Genomic DNA, 12,173 nt, shown 5'->3' on the forward strand with positions numbered 1-12,173 from the left:
CTACTAAATTTGTCAGTAGGCTCTTGAATAACCTTCTTAATTTCCTCCACTGCTTTATCTATGTGTTTCTTGGCTTGTTCTGCATTTTGCCTGATCTCCTTCCTGATTTCTTGAAAAGTTCTGTATCTTAACCTTTCATGTTCTACCTCTGGTAATCCTAGGAATATTTCTTCATCTGGAAGATTCCTTGATTCTTTGTTTTGGGAGCTTGCTGAAGTGATCACAGTCTGCTTCTTTATGTGATTTGATATTGACTGTTGTCTCTGAGCCACCTATGTTAGTGTATTAATTTATTTTATGTTTGTTTACTGTGTCCTACCTTCATGCATTGTTTTGTTTTGATATGGCCAAATAGGCTGCTCAAGTGAGTTAGCTGGATTATTGGTGGCTTTGAAGCTCTAACGTTCTGTCACTAGATGGTCAGAGCCATTACCAAGTATATGAGACCAAGAGTCCATTCACTTTTCTTGTATGGACTCACCTGAAGTGTCCAGGTAGTTAGTCACCAAGTGTGTGGTGCAGGTTCTCACCTACAGTCTTAGAAGAGCAGGGGTGGTTGGTGTAGGCACAGATATCTAGCTGCAGCAGGGGGTCATGCTCTGAGCAAGGCAGGGGCTGAAAACCATCCCTGAGTGTCTGTGAGGAAAGTGCATCCCTGTTCCCTAGGGCACACAGGTGGGTGAGCTCTGCAGCTGGACCTTGGGCACCCAACTCTTCTGGTTGTAAGGACTGGGAGGCACCACTTTTCCTTGAAGCCCTGTTGCAGGTGGCTAGGTGGCATGGGTAGAGCCACCATTCCTCAGACCCCCAATGTGGGTAAGTGAGGACCCTGCTTAATAGGCAGAGTGGTGTCAAACATCAAAAACCCTCCTCTCCAGCACCCAGCTGAAAGAGTTGAAGTCAGACCTCAGGCACATATACTGTTGCACTGTGCCAAGGAGGGCCTAAGCTGCTGAAATGGGCCCACACAGGTAATTGCAGGGGTGAAAGGCATTCGAAATCCATGGATTGCTTTTGCCTGTGCCCAGGCAAAGGAGTTGCTTCTGCCCTGAGTTCCCAGCTAAGGGGAGCCAGCAGATTATTTTCCCCATTTGTTAATCCTTCGCCATCCTCCAGGAGAATGGCTCAGGATGTGCAGCAGGCCCTGTCTCAGGACCAGGGAAAGTGGATGCCACTGAAGCCATCTCGGGGGCTGAAGCAGAGGGAGGAGGGATCAGGTAATGGGAGAGAGTTCTTTCAAAAGAGGTGCTTTTTTGGTTCACATGGTAAATTAGACACAAATACTTATCTTTTGCACAGAGCGCTGTTCTTCACTGATTTCAGAGGCATGAGTAAACTCTGTGCTGCTCACTCTCACCGTGGTGGAAAATGCATCCATAGCACTACTGCCAGCCCTGCTGTGGTCACACCAGGGGATCGGGCCTGTGGGGTGCTGGTTCCCGCAGAGTCAGTTCCAGCAACTCCTTGCTGCTTTTGAACCATCTCTCCCTCCCCCTTCTGCTCAGTCCAATTTCTTACCTTTGCCTTTGATGTTCAGGGCTCTTAGCTTGTCATATATATAATCGATTCACTTGTTTTTTAAGGTCTTTGTTGTAAAAGGGACCACCAGAAGTGTCTGACCACTCTGCCATCTTGGCCCCACCTCCTGATTTCTACTTTTATAGCACTGTGATCAGAAAAGATGCTTTGTATTATCTCAATGTTTTGGGTTTTGTTGAGGGTTGCTTTGAGGCCTAAGGTGTGGTCTATTCTAGAGAACATTCCATGCGTATTGGAAAAGAATGAGTTCTTTGCTGCTGTTAGGTGGAGTGTTCTGTATATGTCTATGAGGTCAAGTTGGTTGGTTGTAGCCTTTAGATCTTATGAATCTTTGTTGAGTTTCCTTCTAGATGTTCTGTCCTTTACAGAGAGTGGTGTGTTGAAGTCTCCTACTATTATTGTGGAAGTGTCAATTTCTCTTTTCAGGGTTGTTAGAGTTTGTTTTATGTATTTTGGTGCCCCATCATTGGATATGTAGATATTTATTAAGATTATGTCTTCTTAGTGGATTGTCCTTTAATCATATATAATGTCCTTCCTTGTCCTTTATGGGTGATTTTGCCTTAAAGTCTATATTATCTGAGATGAGTGTTGCCACTGCTTCCCTTTTTTGCTTACTGTTTGCTTGATATATTTTTTCCATCCTTTGTTTTTTATTTATATCTTTGTGTCTAAGGTACATCTCTTGTAGAAAGTATATTGATGGGTCATGCTTTTTTATCCATTCTGCCACTCTAGGTCTCCTTACAGGTGCATTTAAGCCATTTACTTTCAGTGTGATTATCGATTAAAAAAAAAAAACACAAAAACCTGTTGCCATCAAGTTGATTCCAACTCATAGCAACCCTATAGGACAGAGTAGAATAGGCCCATAAGGTTTCCAAGGATAACCTGGTAGATTTGAACTGCCAGCCATTTGGTAAGCAGCTGAACTCTTAACCACTACGCCACCAGGGTTTCCAGTTATCGATTGGTATGAGTTTATTGCTGTCATATTATTGTGCTTTTTTGTTGTGCTGATGTTTTCTTTGTTCTTACTTTTTTGTGGTGAGTTCCTTTTGTTTGTGGATTTTCTTTTCTATTCTTTCATTATTAAAAATTTTGTGTTTACTGAGACTTTACATTTTTCTTCTTTTTTTTCTGATGAGTAGGTTTGTTAACTTTCTTTTTGTTACCTTGAAATTTACCCTTATCTCCTTAGTTTTGAACCAGTCTTTTACTACTTTATATCATTTTGACTTCCTCTTCATTTGAATTTTCTATACCTACATCGTTTATTCTCTCTTTTATTGTTTTGATGTTGTTGTCATTTACAGATTTGTATCTCTGTTTTCTTTTTCTAAGTCTTTAGCTTTGTTTTATTATTGAGAGTTCTTTACCTAGGTTGGTATGTAGCTGATACTGTCCTGTGTCCTAGACTTTGTTTGTTTTCTGATGTTCTCTAATTGAATGACTCCCTTTAAAATTTCTTGTAAATTTGATTTGACTTTTACATATTCCCTTAATTTCTGTTTATCTGGAAATGTCCTAATTTCACCAACCATATATGAGAGAGTTTTGCAGGATTTATTATTCTTGCTTGGAAGGTTTTTGTTTGTTTGTTTGTTTGTTTTTCCTCTCTCTCTCTGAAGGTTTACTATATATCATCCCATTGCTTCCTTGCCTACATAGTTTCTGTAAAGTAATCACAGTTTAGTCTTATTGTTTCCCCTTTTGAAGTGACTTTTCATTTTTCTCAAGCTGCTGTCAGGTTTCTTTCTTTGTCTTTAGTTAAGAAGTGTGATTATGGTATGTCTTGGTGACTTTCTTTTGGGATCTATCCTATATGGGGTTCGTTGAGCATCTTGGATGGTCAGATTTTCATCTTTCATATTTCATGCCAGCAAATCTTCAACAATCTTCTCTGTGTTTTCCATTTTCTCCCCCTGTTCCAGAACTCCGATCACAAGTTAATTTTTGCTCTTGATTTTGCCCCACATAATTTGTACATTTTCTTCATTTTTTTCTTCAAACGAATGGTGTCCATGAATTTGTCTTCAATTCACTGATTCTGTCTTCCATCATTTCAAATTTGCTCCTAAAACCTTCTATTAAGTGGTCCATTTCTGAAATTTTTTTATCTTTTGCATTTGAAGTTGCTGTTTTTTTAATTTCTAAGTATTTATTTTGACATTTTGTTCTTGTATTATTTTTCTGTATTCTTCTCTGGTTTTGTCTGTGTTTTCCACAATTTTATCTATTTTTTCCTTAACTTTGTCTATGTTTTCCTTGATCTCTTTCCTAATCTCTTCAAGACCCCTAAATATTAGTCTTTTGAATTCCATATCAGATAGTTCCACGGCCTTTTCTTCTGCTGGAAGATCATGTGATTATTTTGGTCACTTGCTGGGGCCCTGTTGTCCTGATTTTTTTGTATGTTTTGATATTGCCCACTGTCTCCAAGACCTTAAGGTATTTTTTTTTTTCATTTATTGGTTTTATGTTCATTTGTTTTGTCCTGTTTCTTTGTTTTGTTTTGATATGTAAGGGCAGACAGGCCAGACATGCTTTGCTGCTTGTTTGTGGGAACAATAGCTCTCACCACCTTGTGTGGGTGTGCAGGTCAGCAGCAGGCAGGGTGAGCCCATTTCACCATGCACTGGTTTGGTAAGGTAGCTGAGGGCAGACTAGGTGGGCACTGTTTCCTGATATTGGTCCAGTGGTGTGGGAGCATTCACAGCCCCTTGTCAGATAGGTGGAGTTGTCAGACGGGGAGTGGTACGGGCTTGCTTCTCTCCATTCAGCAGCTGGTCAAGTGGCAGAAGAGGGGCAGCAGTGTGGAACCAAAGCAGTGGTCCAGCAAGGGCTGGCAGGAAGGGTGGTGTGGTACAGAGGTAGGTGGGGGGGGGGAGACAAAAAAAAAGAGATAGAAAGAAAAGAAAAATATGGTGAGGTGGAAGGTATCAGGTGGGGGCACGGTGAACCCAAGGTGGCAGTGGGCCAGTGCTTCTCTTGCCAAGTCTTGGCCCAGCAGGAATGGTTAGAAGTGGGGTATGGGCCTAGTTGTGAGAGGGAAAGAAAAGAAGGACAGGCTAAAAATAAAATAACATGGTGCAATGGGAGCTGGTGAGTGGGGGTTTGGGGGACCTGGGCTGGTGGAGGGCTGGTAGCTCTCTATATGCAGAGGACTTGGCGAGAAGTGATAGAGGTGGTGTACCGGGCTATGCGGAGGGAGAAAGAAAAGGAAGAAAGGCTAAACAGAAAATAAATGGCACAGCAGGAGCTGCCTGCGGAGGCAGGGCAAACCCCGGCTGGAAGTGGGCTGGTATGGTACCTCTCTACCTGTGATGGTGCAGCATGGCCCAGTGGTAAGGGGTAGAGGTGGTGTACAGGGCTTGGTGAGAGGGATAAAGAAAAGGAAGAATGGGAAAATAAATGGTCCTGCAGGAACCAGAGGGTGGGGACATGGTAGACCTAGGCTGGCATCTGGCTGGTGTCTCTCCAGCCAAGGCTGTGCATCATAGCTTGGCTGGAAGGGGAAGAGATGGGGAATGAGTATAGTGGGAGGGAGAAAGAAAAGGAAGAAAGGGTAAAAATAATAAATAAATATGTATTTTTTAATGGTGTGGCAGGAAGCAGCAGGTGAAGGTGGAGTGGACCTAGGCTGGTGATGGGCCAGCATCACTCTAGACAAAGCATCACAGTGTAGCTCGGGGGAAGAGATAGAGGTGGGGTATGAGGCTAGGTGGAAGGGAGAAAGAAAATGAAGAAAGGAAAAAAAACGATGGTGCAGGAGCCAACAAGTGGGGATAGGGTGCACCTAGGCTGGTTGGAGGGCCAGTATCTCTCTAGCCAAGGTGGTACATCATGCCCCAGTGGGAAGGAGTAGAGGCGATGTACAGGCTAGGTGGAAGGGAGAAAGAAAAAGGGGAAAGGGAGAAAAATGGTGTGGCAGGAGCTGACAGGTGGGGGTGGGGTGGACCCAGGCTGGTGGCAGGCTGGTACCTCTCTAGCCAAGATGGCTCAGCGTGGTCTGTCAGGAGGGGTGGAGCAGGTGTATAGGGCAGAAGGGTGAGAGGTGGGAAAGCGTGTTTCTCTAGTTACTGGGTGCTCTGTCTCCTGTTGGGAGCTCCGTAAAGTTGCCTTCTTATGCTCCCTGTATGGGATCATTGATGGCTGTGCTCCAGGATGGCAGTGCTGTGCCATGTTAGTTGGCAGGGACCTCCACTCAATATTCTCCTCATTCTCTACTTTCCCTCAGTTTCTTCTTCCATTTGGTGTTTGCTCTAGTTCTTTATCCCCTCATTTGATACTTAGGGTTCTAGGATTGATAGTTGTATGTGTTTTACTTAGTTTTCCAGGTTTTTGCTGCAGAGGGACGGCATAATGCGTCTGTTGAGGGTGCCATGTTGACTCTGCCTCAACTTCTTTTGACATGAAGTGCATTACGCATCCCAATTCCATAAATGTGAAAAAAATAAAGTGGTTCTTAAAATAGAAGAAACATGGCAGTTTTTAACAATCACAAGGCCTTGAAAATTTCATTTAGTCTACAAAGCTGGGGCCATTTTTCATCAGCTAAAAGCTTGTTTCTACTTCTTCCTTCCTGTCATCTCAACTCCTGCTCCAGCTCCAAACTTAAAGATAAGAGAGTTCAAAGCACTGCCCAGAGGGAAAACCAATCTCAAAAGGAAGAAGAAGACAATAGTTAAATTTATTTTAAACTTCCTGCCCGATCTCTTAGACTAATTTCTTCTAGATCAGACTTCATTTCCTGAAGTCTTATGGGCATATGGTTATTTTCAGAGCTGTGCTAAGAGATGAAGGCTCCCTTTTCTAGGTCCTCGAATTATCAACGTCATAATGGCTTTTATGAAACTCCAACTTGTATCTGATAAAGAGCTGGAGGGAATTAATCCTATAAAAGTATTTTGCAGTTCTGTATGTGCATGTGTGTGGTTACTTTTGCATTTGTTAGCTTTATTTCTTTCTTTGTAATAAAGCTATAGAGCAAATGACTTTTTAATAGTTGTTAAAAGCTATTTTTTTTGTTTGTTTGTTTTGGGGGGGGTCTAGCACAGCAGGCCTCTCCCTTCCTGTTTTACCAGTAAGAGCTTTGCATTACTGCCGCTGAAAAATTTCCCAGCGAATATTTTAGAAGAAGCAGCAAGTCTTCCAATCTGGAAATTGCACAGGAACCTGCATAAGTGGCAAAGCCAATCCAGGCCAAGATGTAGGTGTCTCTAGAAAGAATTTACACACAGCTCTGGAAGAAACAATCACCTGTAGGCGTTCAGTCCCACTCTCAGTTGTTGTTGTTAGGTGCCGTCAAGTCAGTTTCAACAGTACAACAGAGCAAACTGCTGCCCAGTCCTGAGATTCCTCACAATCCTTGTTACGCTTGAGCCCATTTTCCAGCCACTGTGAAAATCCATCTTGTTGAGGGTCTTCCTCTTTTTTGCTGACCGTCTACTTTCCCAAGCATGATGTCTTTCTCCGGAGACTGGCCCCTCCTGATACCATGTCCAAAATACAGTTTCACCATCCTTGCTTATAAGGAACATTCTGGTTGTTCTTCTTCCAAGACAGATCTGTTTGTTCTTTTGGCAGTCCAAGATATATTCAATATTCTTTCCAACACCATAATTCAAAGGCATCAATTCTTCAGTCTTCCTTATTCATTGTCCAGCTCTCACATGCATATGATGTGATTGAAAATACCATGGCTTGGGTCAGGCGCACCTTAGTCTTCAGGGTGACATCTTTGCTCTTCAACACTTTGAAGAGGTCCCTTGCAGCATATTTGCCCAACGCAAAGCATCATTTGATTTCTTGACTGCTGCTTCCATGGCTGTTGATTGTGGATCTAAGTAAGATGAAATCCTTGACAACTTCAGTCTTTTCTCCATTTATTATGATGCTGCTTATTGGTCCAGCTACGAGGATTTTTGTTTTATGTTGAGTTATAATCCATACTGAAGGCTATAGTCTTTGATCTTCATAAGTAGTTGCTTCAAGTCCTCTTCACTATCAGTAAGCAAGGTTGCCTTACCAGGGTGAGGGTGAATGTGCCCTGCGTGTGTCTCACTGGCATGGATACCCCTGCCGGTTTGCACTCAGCTCTGCAGACTCACTGGAACCATGAGACAAAGCAAATCGGACCACAGATCTGTGCTCCTCACCCTTCATTCTTCCCTGCCTTAGCAGCTCTCAGTTGCTGGCTAGGAAGAGCAGTATCTCTACCAGGGCAGCTAGAAACTCTTTCTTCTCATTTCTGAACATGGAACCCTCCGTATTTGCCTCCCTTACTTATCTTACAGACTTTCAGACATATTTTATTTATTCAGGATGATTTCCTTTAAGGGAAAAGGCCTTGTTTCCGATTACTGAATGTCTCCCTGTGCACACTGTGAGGACCTGGTCTTTTCCCTCTACTGACAAGGCACTGCCTGAGCAGCAGTTTAGTTCTGTCAGCATTGGCTAAGGAATTAAAATTGGAACCATTATTCCCTGTCCTTAAGTATAAAGAATGTGACCCAGCTGGAACAAGAAGGACTCACATGGTATGAAAACCATAGTTTGGACAATCTTGGAAAACATCTTTTAGGAAACCTTTCACATAAACAAATACTTAGAGAACCAAAAACCCACATATTTTCCACTCTTATCTTTTTCTATTAGCATTAAGTAAATAGTAAGATTTGTTGGACCATTGAAGACATTCCTCAGTGTCATTATTGAAACTTGTACCAATGATTATTAAGAAAGGCAATTCAAAATGTAGAACCAAGGTGATTTAGCAGTTTTCAGCCAATCCATGGAAAAGTGAAGCTTTTACCCATTTGTAATGATTTTACCCATTTGTAATGTCAATATATTCTGATGATTCTGTAACATTCCTCAGACTCAGCAGGTATGGCTCTGGCAGCAGCACACTTGTTCATTTTCCACTTTTGCCTCTTGGAACATATGCAGAATAAAATCTTTCCTCTTGCTTTACTACAACATTGTGGTGACTTTACCTTAGGACAACATCAACAGCCCTTCACAGCAGCTGTCACATTGCTCAGCCCCATCACAGGAATTGTCAAAATCCCAGAATACCAGTCACTTACTTTCTGGCATCTTGACTATTCTTAGAGAAAAATTCCTGCTTTTCTTTTAAAGAAATCAACAACAACAAAAAAAAAGTTCATAAGGAATTGAATCTTTTACTATTAAAACCTCTGACACTTTCAAGTGATAAAGAAGAACTACTTAGCTCCTTTCCTAGGTTTCGAGTACCTGCCAGGCACAAAGTTTGGAGGTTTGAGCCTACCCAGAAGCACCTCAGAAGAAAGGTGATCTACTTCCGAAAAATTAGCTGTTGAAAACTCTATGGAGTACAACTCTACTCTGACACACGGGGCTGCCATGAGTTGTAGTCAACTCAGTGGCAATTGGTTTGGTTCTCATTTTGGTTGTCCCACACAAAAAGCATGCTCACGCCCTCCTCAAGAGAGAAAACTCCAACACTCATCCAGTGACTGCCTCCATGTCAACAGCTAGGATTCCTTGGTAATGCTCAGTTTTCTCATTAGATTCAGATGTAGTTCCTTACAGACCAGAGATCTATAAACTAAAAGAAACAACCACTGCCCCTCTCCTCCTAACTAATACACAGTACTGGAGCAGGCCCAGGATAACCACAACAGAAACTCCCCTTCAGAAAAGGGAATGAGGAAACACTCAGCAGCCACTAGTCCAAACAATCATGGGATTCCCCGAGGCAGGAAATGTGAGAAGCCCTTGCCCTATGTCAAAATATAATTCAAAAAGTGGAAAATACAGTTCTCATACAAATACGTACTGAGTACAGGTGAAATATTTAACTCATTAATGCGGGAACCGGCAGGGTGACAAAGCTGGCTCAATTGAGGATTCAAGACACTGAAGTCACTCCAGTCAGTGAAAGAAAGTGCTAAAATAAGTAAGATACAAAACTGGGCAATGTGTAGAGGGGCGATAAAATCGTAATGTTTGGATTTGTCTATCACACAGAAATCATTTATTTCTCTACCACATAAAATTTGTTTGCAACTTGTCAGTCTTCCACAAGTTAATGTCTAACTTGTAGATAAGAGCTTGGGCCATAGCCAACAGCAACTAGTTACAGTCCATCAGTGGTTAGATGACTTTTGGTGGCTTATTAGACAACGCTATAGTCTAGGGCACCCAGAAATCTTTTTGCTTTCTTTCCAACATTTAGATAGATTTTCTTAGCTCCTGACAATGAAGAGTAACCAAGGCACCCTACACTTAGGTTCTTTCCAACCAATTTCTGATGAGTTTTTTTTATAGCCTCAGTAGACACTTTCAAGTTATTACCAAATACCATGTTTCTGCATAGCATGGATCTCCATTGTTTCCATACTCAAATACCTATCTCTTTGGTATTCACCTCCCAATACTAAGCCAATACCCCAGATCTTGGGTTTTGAGTTTTGGCAGCACATTACTTCAAGGTAAGGATTTCTATATCTGTTATGGTAGGATAAACATAATATATAACATAATATATTAAACACATTAGAAATTTCTTTCCTACTCATGTAACAGTTCAAGGTTAGTATTTCCTGGATGACACGTAGCTTTCGCCCACATGGTCTTCCTGGAATCTGAGTCCCTTGCATCTTCTGGCTCCACCATGTACTCTCACGTCATCTGAATTTGCAAACAGCTGGTAGAATGGGGAAAGAGAGTGTGGGGAGAATGTAATTGTCTCTTAAAGACTTAGCTCAGAAATGGCATCTAGCACTTCTACTCACATTCTATTGGCTAAAATTTAGTCATATGGCCACACTAATTGCAAGTAATGCTGGGATAATACTTTGACAAGTTACTCAAGAAGACAAGGAATGAGAACGTTGGTGGACAAAGTTTGATGTCTGTCCTCCCCGCCCCTCCGCCTAAGTAGAGAGGTCTCTGGAGGGCAGGAATGGTTTTATTCTTGTTTATTCCTAGGGCATAGAAATGTGTCTGGCTCATTGGCACTTGATAAATGTTTAAATAATTTAATGAATAAATAAATACTTTTCTCACTAGATATCCACACCATAGCGCAGAAGAAAGGGGGAGATGCAAAGAACAGAGTCCTGGTTCTGACTCAATCTGTTGCTGCCCTCTGATAAACCTTACTAGCTCCTCAGGTCAGCTCCAGAACCTCTGTCTCTCACCCTGGTCATGGCCCTAGAGTAGGCACTGAGAGAGTCCCACAAAGGGAGCACTTCCTCTTCACTTCCTCATTTCTATGAAAGGAACAAAAATATTACCAATCACACAATGTAATTCTCGGATACCTTACTTCTGTTCATACTCCATCCAGCCACATGCAAGATTGGGGATTCTACCTCCTAAAAACCAACCTGTTGCCATGGAGTCAATTCCAACTCATGATGACTCCACATGTGTAGGAGTAGAACTGTATTCCATAGGGTTTTCAATGGCTGATTTTTCAGAAGTAGATTGCCAGGCCTTTCTTCCAAGGTGCTCTGGGTAGACTCAACCTCCAACCTTTGAGTTAGCAGCCAAGCATGTTAACTATTTGCACCACACTTTAACAACAGCCCTCTATTCATCTTGTTTCTTTCATCACCTGGCTCCTTCATCTTCAGTTTTCAATTCCTTTTGCCTAGAAAACTACAATTATATCATTCCTCTGCTTAGAATATTTGATGTCTCCCATTTCTTACCAAATTATGAAGATTCTTCACCCTCGTATTCAAGGCCCTTAACTGGGATGACTATACAATTCACCCACTAAATTATGACGCCTTTGGGAGTAAAAGGGGAACCAAAATTAATTAAAATTATATAATTTCTTGAAACATTTATCTGTTTACAAATAAATTCGTGTTTAGTATATTGGCAGAGCAAAAAATTGTATGTTCCAAAGGAAATTTAAAAAATAAAGCCTTTTTAAAAAGTATGAAAATAACAAGTATCTGTAAACATTAAAGCAAAAATTTTTAACTTCTTTATCTTGATTATCTGAATATTTTAAAAAACCAAAAAGAGGATACACTTTAATTAGTTTCTTAGCCATATCTGTCTTTAATGCTGCATCACTAGCCTTTTCCTTAAGAATGTATTTTTTATTACGGCCTTATTATTTTAATAATTTTCATTATCAAATTTACTAGTAAATAATTGTGTCTGAGCTTTTAAAAATTTTCAGGTGGTGAGTTATCTGGTAAGCTCAGAGCAAATTCTACTAAATGGAGGATATTCTCAGCTCTATTTTTATTAAAATATGTAAATACTTAATCTTAAATATTTTCACAAGCACTGTCTTCTTGCCTACAGCATATTGTTTGACAAATATTTGTATAAAACAGAGCTTTTCAAGTAAATTTTCTCTAGGATATTTATAATGATTCTGTAAACTTCAATGCTTTAAAATTCGAGAACTTCTCACCATTCCAGTTAGAATATAAATTTATCAAATTAAAAAATATTGAAAGATGTTTTCCATGTTAAGACATTTCAAACTGCAATTGTAGAAATGGCAGATTAAACCCTGTACACTGCTTGAGTTCTCTTTGTTTAATTTGTTCACATCTAGTTTCTCCCTTGCTTTTGTAAGGATACGTTTCAACATCTTCCTTTTCAGAAAA

This window comes from Elephas maximus, chromosome 21 (genome assembly GCF_024166365.1).
Source record: "Elephas maximus indicus isolate mEleMax1 chromosome 21, mEleMax1 primary haplotype, whole genome shotgun sequence".
NCBI lineage: Eukaryota > Metazoa > Chordata > Mammalia > Proboscidea > Elephantidae > Elephas > Elephas maximus.